Below are 14,241 nucleotides of genomic sequence, written 5' to 3' on the forward strand. Positions count from 1 at the left end.
GGACATGAATTGGTGTCCTTTTAAAACAAGTTTTAATGGTCCAGATGCATGCCCCCACATCACTCTGCTGCCACAGAGCCTTGTGCTACCTTGCTGCTTTCACAGTGAGAACGCGATAAAGATGGAGACAGCAGGCATCAATCATCCAGCGAATCCCCACCAGTCCTCCTCACTTTCAGATGCTGCTGAGCAAAAGCAGATTAAAGCAGCCCAGTTCCAACTACCGGGACAGAGCAGCCTATTTCTGGAGCAGCGCTGGCCTCCTGCAGCTACTTAGAGAAAGACAGACCCTGCCTTGCTGTTGTATTGCTGCTGCTTTTCTGCCAGCAAAATGCTGGGGCTCCTTCCCTGGTAATGAACTAGAATGAAGTCTCATTTAAGTACAGCACTGTAGACTGCTGAGGAGAACTGATCAAATTCAGGGCTCTCAGTTTTCATCCACTACTGAAATATGGACAGACTCATTACTCACAGCCACTACTGGCACCCAGGGTGCAAATTAAAGATAACAAAATCTGAAAGCCATGAAACAACATATTTTTAAGCTCTTACTCTACTCTACAGGTAATTCTGCTTCCTGAGGCAAAACAACCAAACCCACCATATTCACAGTGTTAAATGGGCAGCTTCTTCAGACCTCATGATCTGCAATGACTGGACTCTCATTCTCAAGAACTAACGGTTCCACCACAGTAGGTTATAAAGGTTCCTATAGCAGTGCTGACAACAAATACATTTTCTGATATATTTCATTTTGACATGCCCAAACTATCAAACAGCAAAAATTTGCCAGTTACATTCCATAAATAATAGTTTTGACACTGGTATTGTTAAATGTTGAAAGCATTTCATCAGCTGCTTCAAATATAAAAATTTAATCCATACATCATTCTGGATGGAGCCTGTGAATGGCTCCACGGTCAAAAGTTGGAACATCTCCTTTAAAATTATGTTCTCAGAACAAATAATCACATTTATAAATTCTTAGTATTTGTCTTTAGGCATTTTCTAATTTGGATTAACATCTGTTCTTCACACAAATATTCACGTAAGAATTTTAGTCTAAGAATACTTGTGTAAAGTAAACACCTCTTTTTTCTAACTCTCAGTTTAAGGCTTCTACAACATCTTGGCAGTAGTTTAGAAAGGTATTCCACATGTATCCTTTGTCATATCAACCATTTAAAAAAACCCCATAATATGCTGTCTTGACCATTGGTGGAGTTAAAAATAGAATTCCAATATATTTTGGGTTTGCTTCTGTAACTAGAACACTTAAATATGCAAGATTATTGTATAACTATTTCTCTGTATCATAATAAATATACAAACTTGCTGTTAGAAATCTCACTGAATAAAATACAATGTTTACCTACCTACATTGCCTGAAAAAATGTACAGCATGTGGAATTTCACAGAAAATGATTTGGTTTGCCATGCAAAGGAAAAAAACCCATGCTTCTTGCAAATAAATACATGAGATTCATTTAAAACCATGTGTATGCAAAATGGGACTTAGATTGAGGAACCTGTTAGTGATCTTCTGTTATTGTAGATTCTGTCTGCGAAGGAAGCAGCCTTGCTCTGTTAGATAAAACTAACGCCCTGTCCTCACCTTGCCTTTTCCAGCTCCCAACCATGAGACATTGTTTATCCTACCAAACAAAGCTCATAGTTAGTTTGATTCAGATCTAGCTACAGAAATCGCTTTGTCAGACCATCACAATACAATTTACATTGGTTCATTTGGGTCTTTGTAAGCAGAATGCCACCCCCTTGCTCTCCAACAATGACAGAAGCTCAGCCTCAGCACACCTGTTGGGACATCAACACATTGAGAAGAAAGTAAGCTCAGGTCATGCTGGACATGTCTATACTTATTTTATGAGTTAGTGCCCACACACTTCCATTTTGTACATCACACATTTGGAGAAAGCTGGGTCCAATGTACCATCATTCAAATGTAATATGATATTTTCACCACCCAGTTTGTTAAAGAAAGGCTCTGGAATAAATGAAAGGTAAAATCCTTGGGAAAATAAACTCAAGTCTGTAAAATATTAGCCAATGTTTTCGTAACTTTTCCAGTAACTATAGTTTCTAATAGATCAGCTGTGACTATAGAAGGCTACATGGAGAAGTCTGAGTGACAGAAATAGACGTATTGCAACTTTTCCTATAATGCACAGATATTGCACCCTCTAAACTTGCTGAAAAGTTCTACTTTGGATATAATTTATATTTTGTATACTTGAAGGTGAACCACAATGGGAAACTTGATATAAAGTTTTTCAGCTGTGTTATTTCAGGGAAATTTATTGATTCCTGGAGTTGTGAGGGTATGAAACAAATGCTTATTTTTCCCATGCTAAAGCAACTTAAAGCATCTTTTTCATACTAGTAACGCAAATACACAGTTTTTGTATTTCACACAAAACCTGAAATATTTTTCAGACAGTTCACCAGAGAGCATAGGTTCAGTGTTCACTATATATTTGCTGCAGAAGTAACCTAACTACTGAAATAATTAACATCTCCAGTGACTACATTAAGTTACATACTATTTGTGTTTACTTCTCTTTTTTCTAATTCAAATTTTTTTTTTCACCAAGAAAATGTTTATTTTCTGCCTACCTCGCACTGTTGACCATAGCTTCATCTTTTTCCTTCCCTTCCCTAAGTTATTATTCACAGTCTGCACTATGTTTCCCATTATTAGTATAAATGTAGAACACTGTTTTAACAAAAATAATTTAAATCAAGACCATGCAGAGGTCCCATGAAAGACTGGAAAGAAAAATTCAATGAAGAAAGCTAAGATGGATAGGAGTATTAGCAAAAATAAGGTCAGTCTCTCTGTACTTTCAAAACTTGCCGTTACCTTCTTCCATTCCAGCTCTCAAGAGAGCTCTTCAGGTTGTGATGAGAAGTTCAAGAAAGATAACATGAGGATTAAAGAGCCTGTTGCATGCAACACTTACTGCTCACAAAACCGATGGTCCCTGTTCATCTGTTGAACAAAACCACGAACCATTTATTCTATAATTTAAAAAAGAAATCATACTCTGAATGTTATGCTTTGATTTCAATCATGTTTACAGTGCTCAAAATGTGACAGGCACTGTAAATACTGTCACAAACACATGTGAACTGACACAAAGCAAATCAGCCATGCATTTAATACGGTTTCAGATCATGCTCTATACATTACACTGACGAAGCTGAAAGACCCTCTGAAGGAGACCAGCTTCACTGTAAAAGCTGATGATTACCTTTACATTTAAAACCTTGCTGAAGATAGGCATTTCTGTAGAAAAGACTATCACTTTTTTTTTTTTTGATTCCTAGAAAGTGAATATTCAGCAGCTGTCTGTTCAAATGTTGTAATTTCACATGGCATAGAAAAAAAAATCCCTAATTTTTGGGCCTAATTTACCTTTACACTAGGATCCCTCCACATTGCCAGAGAATTATGAAAGGGTCTTGGTGAAAAAACTCCTCCTTTTAGGTAACTTTGTCAGGGACAAAACAGGACAAAAGACAAAGATAATGAGGAGCTCTCAGGACATCTAATCTGCAGGTATTATTTTACAGTGTGTGCATCATAACTACTGCTAGAAAAATCCTTTCCAAGTGTCACTAGTGAAATGAGTAAGAATCTTTCCCAGACACTTAGATTTATTTAAAACTCTAGACTTAGAGATCAAAATGTTAAAACCTCTTCAGCTGTAACACACCCAGAATACAACAAATATAAACTCTGGAAGGAGATGTTTGTAAAGATATTCAAAATAGTTTACCATTTCAGTACTTGCAGTTTAGCCCATGACCTCTTTTAATTCTGGCCAGCCTGAAGAATGATTTATTGCTATTTAAACAGCTTCACTAAGTTAAAACTTTAGAATAGAATAGCCTAAAACTGTGTCTTACAGAGAAAATCTTTGCAAAGTGACATCTAGCATCAGGAAGACATCAGCCTACCCTGTTTCTTCTACTTCCTAGTAAGGGGAAAACCATAAAGCATAAACCACTTTGCTCTCCCCTTCTGCTGTAGAATCAGTCAAATAAACCTTCTTAAACCTAAAATGACATCCTAGCTTATGAAAATACACTGCAAACTACATTTCTTAAGCCCTCCCTAGTATTTGTAGGGCACATCAGGAATGCTGAGTCACTTGCATTTGTTTCTCTCTTCAAAAACCCCGTGTTAATTACCCAATTAATTACAGAAGACCAAGCAGGGGAGCAGAACAAAACCTGCCTGAAGGTTTTAATATTTTAGGCAATTTTGCTAGGCTTCTTTTGCCTTAAAAGAATTTAAGAATAAAAGGAAACAAAAGACCTGCTTTTTCTATTAGAAATAGGTTTTGATTTTGTCTGGATAATAAGAATTTATAGTGTTGGTGAAAGGCCCTGGAGACAGTCCTGGAGACTGAAATAATTTACTTACTCATAGAACAAGCACAAACTATACAAGCACCTGCCCCAGGAGCCCAGTTAAAAGCCCCTTGGACCTGACCTGGAGAGACAACTCACAGAGGTGAAACAGGGTGCCTCATTTCCCATTCCACCTATGACTTTTTTTTCCCCTTTTGTTTTTTTTTTTTTTTTTAAGGAAGAGAGAGAGTGTGTGAACAGTAAGTTTACCATCTAGCAACAGTTCAAAGAATTCTTCAGAAATGTGATTTGAAAGTCTGCCTGCTTTGAATGAAGCATCAGACCTCCTTGAGGTCCCTAATCTGGCTATAGGTCTTTGTTACTAAGCAAACACATAACTTTGGAACCTTCAAAAAAACAGGGAAAAAAATAGAATATTAATTCACACAGACAGACAGCAAACCCAGAAATAATAGCTACATTCATGAGAATAGCAGTTACTATTTAGATTTATGGAGTGTGATGCACTAATGCGTATAATGAAGCAGACAATTTAATGACTCAGAGTGCTAAAAAGGGGGGAAAAATAAATCCACAGAAGTCACAAGATTGACTTTCAAGATTAATGGGGATAAGCCAAACATTCCAGATGTTCTAATCCAGTGTTCTTGTCTCTATGCTACAGAAAATCACCTTTCCCAATGAAAAACCACCATCTTTCTTTCAACCTGCACTTTTGTTCCTATTACCACTCCTGAATAGTCAATTTTCATCTATCTTGTTTCTTTCACTTATACAATCAATATGAAGGAGCAAACATACTTTGTATATAAAACATTTTAATAAAAGTCTCTCTGAAAACAAAATACTATATAGTAGAGGCATCCATAATATGCAATTTATCAAGATGAAGCAAAACAGTATTTTTTTTCATAATTGCTGCTTAAATTATATGAAAATACTAGAATCAGTTCTAAAATTGCCATTGTCACCATTCTTCTTCTGCTGTAAAAACAGCAGTATCACAGCTAAGTCCATGCTCTATTTACCGGACAAAATTTACTGTTCTAATTACGGAACCTGTTACAGCTAATGGAAAAGAAGAGTTATTGGGTTTTGTTCTGAAGAGGAAAGCTCTTCAACAACAAGGTAACAGTAGGATACAAAAGTGATCGGAGAATCTGATGAGTCTATGACTTGCTGTTACTATGGAAATCAGTGATTATAACAAAATATTCACATTTTAATCGTGTTCCCGAGAGGACTGACATCCCTAAATTAATTCTATTTTTAAATCCAAGTTTTTGCTAATCTACTAATCCAATATTAACCACAAAAAAGTCACCTAGAAAGTCACAGAAGAGCCACGCTTATTCATGCATGCCCAGTACACAAAGCTCAGACTGAATGGCCAGTATCAAGTAGCACAGTTCCACTTCACTTATTGCAAACCCATCGCTAGCTTCACTGAGCATCTGGACTCCAGCATATGAGTATACTGAATTTTGAGTTCCATTTTTTTTAAAAAGAAAGACCTGTCTTCTATGTTAATACTATTAATTTTAACTCTCAGAATAATGTGCTGTATTAGGTATGCCCAGGTTTTCTAAAGCACCTTTTTGAAAAGGACTGAATAACATACTGCATAAACTATGCAATCACACTACAAGGCACTCAAACTCCCACACCTCAGCATTATCTACAAAGCAAACGTAAGTTTTCAGAACATGAACTGAACATAGGATGCAGCAACCTGGAAGATTAAAAAGAAAGTCACTTAACAGTTTCAAAAGATGCCTACTTAGATTTGAGCTTCTGGGAGGTGTGAAAAATAAGTTCTTAATCGCTGTCAAGACTATACTTTTATTTTTGACAGAAACCTAAGAATTTGATTGCATGGGTACTTGCAAGGCCTGCATTAGTCTCTCTAATTCTGTCTGTAAAATTCACTGTGACAAATCTGAAATTTATCCCCCCTATCATGTTTGGTCCTTTTGTAACACAAAAAACAAAGTAAAATTTCTGAAGCTAAAAATAAGTTATATGAAAAAGCTTTTTTGTAGAAAAAGCACGGTAAACAGGCTTATGTAGGAAGCATAATCTCAGAAGGGCTTTGAATATCACAGATACATGTCTATGATGAGCAGAGACTGGCCAGTTTGCAGTGAAGGAGCTTGACTGTTGCTGGAGACATCCTTTGGACAGAGGTGACAGAGGTCCTTAGGAGATGCCAGTCCTTAACACTGCCTTAACACAGACCTAAATTTCAGACAGACCTTTAAGGAAAGGTCTTGGGTTTTTTCCTTTTGTATTTTGTTTCTAATTTTGCAGTTAGAAGGCCAGCCTTGTAGTTTGCTATATTTTACTGACTCTTCCTTAATCAGGTATAGCAAGACCTGCCACCACGTTCCTTGGGAGTAACAACTTTTCACTCTGATGTTCAGGCCCACAGAGTGATTTATAATCAAAGCAGGTTTGGGGGCTCCCCAAGAGTTGAAGAGAGCTTTTTCCAACAAATTGCAGAGGACCAAGAGGCTTGGCAAAGTCAATGTGTCAGGTCAGCGGTGCAGCACTTCCACAGCAGCTGTAATCACTGCCACATGAGAAGCAGCCGGTTAGAGGGAGGAGGACAACTTTTGTGATTTTAGAGCTAATTATGCATGTGGTTACCACATTTGAAACCCCACTCAGCTTCCCACATAACGATCATTCCCTGCTACAGAAAGTCACATGCCAGCTTTGGGTCTCCCGCCTCTGTCTACCCCAGTCAAATGGAATCCGGCGACGATGTGGAGCCAAGAATGTGCAAACAGCGTGCCTGACTCTGCTTCTCATCTCTGCATTTCAACAGAGATGCTAAGAGATAAACAACTGTGCTCTGAAATGAGGACTATAACAAATATTTTGCAAGTACATTATTGTCCCAAATTAAATAAAAACCCAATTCCATTTTTAAAAAACCTTAAAATGCAAAATCCTGAATTGTGTTTTTCAGAAGAGCAGTAAGAACCAGTTTAATAAGTTAGCTTCCAAGTAAGATAAAGAAATCAGCCTTTATTAAATTATATGGAAGGGGGTCAGAGATTAAAAATCCTCTGCCTCTCATTATTAGACTTGAGACGACAGATTCATTCCAGAGCACAGAAGGAAATATATTATCCCAAAACAGGATATGAAGTTCAGTCCCAGTAGATTAGTCTCTGTTAAGTAAATTTATTGTCTAATCTTTTAACTCTCCCCCCAAACTGCTGCCCAAGTTCCTCTTCCCTATCAATATTAAATCCCCTTTCCTTCCCTCTACAACCCTCCCCCCAAAGCTCCCCAACAACATTGCCCTCTGGTCTCATTCCCACTAGGACTTTGATGGTGCATGAACCTCATCGAAAAAACAAGAAGTGATGGGAGTAGAAGGGAAAGGACCTACAACTGCAATCAACCAACTAATAAAACCATGCTGTGCTCTGAATTGTTAGGCAGAAGAGAAAAGCAGGATAAATGTTTTGCTTGCTTTAAACAACAGCAGAAAGCCTGGTGGTGAGCTCTTTTTGTGTGTTTGTGTGTGTGTGTGCCTAGTAACCACTTTGTAATTTGGATACAGACATTGAAGAAAACCTTCAAAAGAGCTGTATTAGTATGAGAGTAATTTCTGGGACGAATTAAATGTACTATGTGAAGCTAGAAGGCACATCAAACAAAGAGCAACTCTATCCCCTTTTTGTTTACCAAGGCAGAAGCAATCTTCCATACAATGATACATTTCTAATACACTGTTTAGTCTAACTTTAGACTCCATGAAATTATTTGCAAAGACAGGGATTCCCAAAAAATTCCAGTAGAAAAAGACAGTCTTGCCCTCATACTCCCTTTCCCTCCCTTTAATTGCATGAAATTTAATTGTATGATTTAATTGCATGAAAGACACACGCTATGACAAAACCAAAATAACAACAAGAGAATGCACTTTCAGAGTGGTGCAGCTAGAAATATTTCTATATGGGCTCTAAGATGGTTCTGTCACCAAGGAGGGCAAATGTTTCACAAAGATCATAAGTACAATATGCAATACCCCTAGAATCACTAATTGATTCAATTTGCAAGATTGCTTGTGTTTTCTTCCTTTAACAGGAAGTTATAAAAATACTCCTATCAGGTACTTAACCTCAGCCCTTTGCATGTTTTCATGTAGCAGAGCTGCGATGTACCATCTTTATGCATAGAAAAAATTGCAAAGAGCTTGGTTTCACCAACAGAGTGTGCTGTCAGTTCGTCATTAACATGAGGGCAACGCCATTAAGAGACAGCTTTTTCATTGTTTTATCTGGAGATGTGTTGCAAATACTCGGTTCTATAATAAGATGTTTAAAGAGCTATCTCCACTTAAAACAGTTGATTTTCACACAGCATCTGCTACAAAATGCCATTCTTGGCTACGTCTTGCATCACTGATGGTGTACAGTCCCGAGCTGCACAACTGTTTCTTTGCAAACCCTTCTCTTATTTACTTTGGGGTTTTTCTGTTTCTTTTTAGACTCTGGGTGGAGAAGGCATGGGAATCACAAACAACACATTGGCAAGTCTTCGCATTACCAATGGTTAAGATAACCATTCCCAGCCATAAAAGTATCCTTGCTTAGACTATTTTTTCCTCAAATTGAGTAATTCTAAGATGGTTACTCCCTCAACTTGCACCCCACAATTTCAGTTCACTGTATTTTCACAGTCTACAACATGCTAATTTTTATTACTGAAATTTATTTATAAAACAAACACTGTGGAACAAGTTCAGGTTAAAAAAAATAATAATTCAAGGAAAGAATCCTGCTCTATTTTCTGTATAGATTTGGTTTTGTTTAAAACCATGTTTAAAATGTTTTAAACCATGTTTAATGTTTCTACTGATCTTTAACAGATTTGATGTTATCTCAATGACAGACAAAGTGTTACTCATAGATTCATTTTCAATGGATCTTAACACCACTGTCCAGAAAAAGAAAGCTCTGTATTCTTCTCATTGCACCTAAATGAAAATAAGATACATATATAGCAAAGCCTAAAGGTCTCCAGGCAGAAGCCTGCCTAACTCATTATACATGTATTCGACTTCCCCTTCCTTAGAAACTTGTTCTTCAAATAGTTACACATTTGTAAGTAACCAAAAAGACATTTGTTTCTTTCTAGTGATATAAGCTACTCAGCCAGCAGCTTCCCTCTGTTTTGTGTCCTCAAGCATCACTTTGAAAACAGGCTTTAAGTCATCTGGTGAAAGAGTATATGGGGCTACAAAGTAAACTGATCTACCAGACATCTGTAAATTACTCCCAATGCAATATACAGGAGACGCTTACATCTGCATAGAAATATTTATAGGGACATACAAAAAAGGCATGCACACACCGAGAAAGCTCCAGTGCTGCTGGGGTGATCAGCTGAGCAACTTTGTCAAGATCCTCTTAGCACATTTCTAATTTCCTCTGATAAGCCTGATGCTCAGTGGAACAAGCCACATAGGTTCTAACCAAAGAAATTCATGGGTATTCAGAGCACTGGAAGAATTGAACACATCTACTGTTAATGTAAATGAGATGACTAATACAAATCTAAAGCAAGCTACCCAAATGGGACTTTTGGGGGAAGCATACTAAGGACACTATCTATCCCTATCCAGACGTATCCAGCAGTACCACACAGTTCTGACTGAACTAGAAAAAGGCTGAAATATTTCTTTTTGTCAATTAAAAGAGGAATACTAAGAATCATATACAAAACTATATAAAAGAAAACAGGACTGCTGTCCTGGTGCCTGCCTGACTCCCACTGCACCTCCCAGAATCAAGTCCCCCAGTCTTATTTCATGGCAGAATATGTGAAAGGAATCGTCATTTCTATTAAATGCGAGCAAATGAAACTGATCTTTCCTTGTATTATAAATATTTGACTAAACTGAACATTTAATGCGAGAATTCTCAGATTACAATGGTAGAAGAAAGGAGAACAAATGCTAACACTACTCAAGTCAAAATTCAGACGCATGACATGAACCAAAAACTCAGAAACCGAATAAGAGTCTATCCATAGATTTTAGACCAGAATGGACTACTGTGTTCGTAAAGTCTGATCTCTTTAACAGTCTGATAAGTCTGATAACACAGACTAGACTGATCTACTACTAATTGGTATTAACCATGAATAGTACAATGTATCTATTCTGAGCCTTTAAAAAGGATATACATTCTATATTAAACACTAAGCAATCATTCACACGTGCAGGATAAACAGTGCACGATCACTGATATTTTTATGCTATATTAAACTGTACCCTCAAATGAGCATTGCACCATGGTTCAGAGGTGGTTTGAAATATTAACTACATCTAAACTATGGAAAGCTTTAGTCTAACCAGGTTGAAAGGTCTCGCTTATGGGACTGGCTGCTTTCAAAGGTGACATTGATATCAGTAGTATTACGCTATCATTCAAACTAGCTGCTTGAAATAAAGCCAAGGTCTTGATGCCACGTGAACATTACTAAAACTGACACGGGATAAAGTGAGTGCAATTACAGCAGAAGTATTTAAGCTGACTCATTAACACACAGCAAGGTGGCCTGAATATGACAAATTCACACATCTCTCCGTTTAATCCCACTGGAAATGACGAGTCTACAAACAAGTAAAGAAATTCATCAGAATTGTAATGCCTGGAGTTATTTATTGTTTCCCTACTCTTAAGCACAATCAGTCACTGAATTAGATACTCGTCTGAGTTCCAAATAACTGATATGTTCTAAATGATACATACTGCACTGCCCCGAAAAAATGAACATAGTATAAAGTACAAAGTTTCCATGCTATGTGTGAACGTTCAAACATGCCGTTCTAATGTTGTAATCTCCAGTGCGAGCATTCCTTCTAGTTGTGTGCCTGTGCATTTGATACACTGACTCAATCAGTCAGAACAGATAATCATGCATTTGAGTAATTGTTTAAACAAAATTTCACAAAACAAATGTAGACAACTTACAGAAAAAGTGAAATTTATTTTGGAAGTACACTCCAAAAAAAGAAGTTATCATCCTACTAGGTTTGGATTAAAAAATTAGAGTTCTAGTTTCATAATGAAAGCCAAACATACTGAGAAAGCAAGACAGAAATCCTTACTTGGATGGATTTTTTTAGAAATCAGTTTCTGAGTTCAGAAACTAATTAGTTCAGAAACTAATTTAAAACCCAGTGCATTATAAACCTGGATTCACTGGCTATTTCTCCATCTCTCTCAGAATCAAAATGTGTCATTTCAGAAGGGTCACAATGAAATAAGCTAAGGAAAATGTAAGGAAATCTCTTCATACAATAAAAATGGAGTGACTAATGTGGATGACTAAGTTAATTGCATGGCTTTCTACTAAGCATATTCACAGGGACAGAAATAACACTAAATCACAATGAACATACAGGAAAATTATTTTGGACCAGTAAAAAAATTTATGCCAGAACAAATGTCTGGGTCTTCAGAGCAGTATCTTCTTGTGTGTATTGCAGCTAACAATGGTAGAAATAGGGTCTCTGTCTCCTCCCACTCTTGACCCAAGACCCTAGAGTCACAGGATAATACAGGTTGGAAAGGAAGCCTGGATTGTCCCTAGTCTAAAACAGGGTCAGCTCTGAGGTCAGACCTGGTTGCTCATGGCTTTATGCAGTCTGGTCTTCAAAACCTCCAAGGACGGAGACTGCACAACCTGTATGGGCAGCCTGGGGTCTGCTGCTCAACCGTCTTCATGGAAAATAAGTTTCTCCTTAAATCCAGACATCAAGATACAGGGTGTAACAGACAGTGCAACGAAGTATCCTGGAGATGAGTCTGGTTTTGTAGCAAAATTCACAAGTTGATTTTAAAGTCAAGACTTCACTTAACATCTAATAGTATCTGTGCTATGTTGCTTACAGAAAGTTGTTCTTATCTATCTTTTGTAGAAAACATTAAGGAAGAAAAGTTGCTCACGTGAGTCTTCGGGTGCCAGATCTGAGTGGAAGTAATTTGGGATTGAGAACAGTTGGTGTAGTAATAAGAGCTGAACTAGCAGTAATTTGGATCTACTTGACCTCTTCACACAACTTAATGGAGGGTACAAACTCCAGTTCTGTTACACCTGTCCGTCCCTAAGCATGTGAACAAGAAATACCCACCATGTACCCCAGAGATTTCAATGCCACTAGGAAGAGCGGAGTTCCCTGATGAATATCATATCCTTTTGAGTAATTCAGAAAGAAACACAGTTCTGCACTAGCACTAAGGAGAAGGAAGGGGAAGGAAATTCAGGAGTATATGGTTATTGCCATAAAAGATACATATTTTTATAAATTTATTTTATATATATTAAATATATTTGTATCTATAATAAATATAATTAAACAGCATTCCATTTTCTTTTCAAACTCTTTTGAGATGCTAAAACATCTGATACCCAAATGAATTATGAAGCAGGTTTTTTTTTTCCTTAGTAGTTACCAAAACCTGGAAACATTCTCCATTTTAGAAATGAATAAATAATTAAAATACAGCAAGATACTAGGAAGCCATGACCATAAATTCACAATCCGCATAGCTGTTGCATTCGGCTGTGTGTACTGCAATGTAAAATTGTGAATGTTATCATTAATTTGGCAACAAATATAATTATTAGTCCTAGAGAAAACTATTAGAGTGGTAACTTGATTTTCTTGTCATCCTCATTCTGTATTAAGCAAAAGAAAGAAAAAATAAAAAGCAATTGATGCAATGATTTTTGCAACAAGTAGCTAATTGATTTTTCTGCCACTACTATAATTTACAAATAGTCCTATAGGAATTATTTGGTTTAACTTAAAATATAACACAAATGCTCCTATAGTGGTATTAATTATGTCACATTTTAACCAGAGAGGAATTATTTAAAGCTAGACAATGTATTCTACAAATTAAACACAGACGGTAACAGAAAAACTAAAACACACTAATAATATAGTAGGAAAATGGTGCCAAATCATCTATTTTAATTTTGGATGTCACTCTTGCCTCACTAAAATCACATCAATAGGCAGTACAAATCAAGTAGTGGATAGGCTCAGCACAATTTCAGGATATGTACTTCCTTTTAGGTTTCAAGAGATTATTTTCCTTGCTAATGCAGGCATATGCATAATATGATTCTCTCTCCCTTTTGTTGCTCTTCCAAGAAAAGCCAACTGATTGTACATTCATTCATTCTTTTCTTTCTGAGAGTTTTGCATGAGAAGTTGGGATAGCCTTCATCTTTACCCAACTCTATAGGAGACTAAGTGTCCATGACAAGCTAATAAAACACTGAAGCAGCCAGTTCCTATGTTCAGTGCTTTCAAGCCAGCACCATCCATCCGTCTGCCAGTTGTGCTGCCCTGCTCCATCCTGCCCAGGGGAGTGCCCTGCTCTTCCAGAGCTCTGCTCTCCTGAGGGTAACACTCAGTCCTCCCCACCACCACTATCTGTGATGTTCTGAAGCAGATATTTCATGTCTTGAGCCTAAAAATGAGTAATGTTCATGAACAATGGAAATTTCTGGTCAGTGAGTGGAATACAGATCTTCAGAGAAACCCCTATCACAACCACAGGAAAGAATTATCTTTCTTAACTGACCAAGAAATATTTATTAACTTAATTGAACCAACAAAACGTCAGTTTTTGGTCTCCGTGCAAAGAGGTGTATTGGTGTGTGGTTTCTTTCAATATTTATTTAGTGAGGCTATTGCCGTAGCAAAAAATGATACATTTCTGTTGGTTTTACCTCCTTGTTCTAGCACACAGTGGTCCACGACACAATGTGGGCAATATACCATCTGATCAGCAATGACTA

At 37.1% G+C, this 14,241-nt stretch overlaps 1 protein-coding gene across 2 annotated transcripts in view; it reads right to left on the bottom strand.

Annotated features, from left to right (window-relative positions):
- SLIT3 (slit guidance ligand 3) overlaps positions 1-14,241 on the bottom strand; it is a 538,149-nt gene that overhangs the window by 330,336 nt on the left and 193,572 nt on the right. The gene's annotated exons all lie outside the window — the stretch shown is intronic.

Source organism: Ciconia boyciana, chromosome 9, assembly GCF_034638445.1.
Source record: "Ciconia boyciana chromosome 9, ASM3463844v1, whole genome shotgun sequence".
Taxonomy (NCBI): Eukaryota; Metazoa; Chordata; class Aves; order Ciconiiformes; family Ciconiidae; genus Ciconia; species Ciconia boyciana.